Source organism: Echinops telfairi, unplaced genomic scaffold (genome assembly GCF_000313985.2).
Source record: "Echinops telfairi isolate 266 unplaced genomic scaffold, ASM31398v2 ScPeMD7_53;HRSCAF=182, whole genome shotgun sequence".
Classification (NCBI taxonomy): Eukaryota; Metazoa; Chordata; class Mammalia; order Afrosoricida; family Tenrecidae; genus Echinops; species Echinops telfairi.
The window spans coordinates 13,725,822-13,726,623 of NW_022103951.1; positions in this window are offsets into that span (position 1 = coordinate 13,725,822).

Here is an 802-nt window from a genome sequence, read left to right on the forward strand (position 1 = left end):
ACATCATTGGCATTCTCAGTAGCATTAAGCAAAGGTTCCAATTTCTCTACATCCTTGACATTATTATTTTGTTTTTTGTATTTTATATTAGCCATCCTAGTAGGAGTGAAATTGTATCTTATGGTTTTGATGATCATCTCTCTAGTAGCTAATAACATTGAGCTTCTTTTCATGTGTTTGGTGGTCATTTGAATGTCCTTTTAGGGGAAATGTCTATTCAGTCCTATGATTGAGCGATTTATGAATTTTTGTTGGAAGTTTCCAGTATAATTTCTTTTACACACTAGAAACTAGAAAAACCCAGTTTTAAAGAAATGACAACATGCATCGCTCCTATGACATACTAGTCTCATATCTATAAGCCTATTTCTCTGACCTCTGCACTGATGATAAATCTGATGCTCCCTTGACATGAATCCAGACTAGTCCAAGAGTGGTTTTTATAATTCCCTTTATCATTCCCTCCTTTTGATTAAGAATTTTAAAGAAATTCATTGATCACCATGTCCTGCATGGACTTAAAGGAGTAGCTGGTATTGTTACACTGCCATACACAGGACATCATCATCAGGATGAGCTGATCTCATGTTGACCACAAAGGTGTTAAACTATCTACTGCAAGGGCTTTGAGTGGTCAAATGTGTGACTGCTTATTTTTTAAGCCATTTAAAACCCTAGGTACTACTAGATTAATGTAGGGCTCAGGTGTCACCAGAAAGAGAGCCCAACACCACTGCAATTTAAAAACATGCTATTTGTGTTAGTCAGGGTTGACTAGAGAAACAAATTTATAGACACCCAC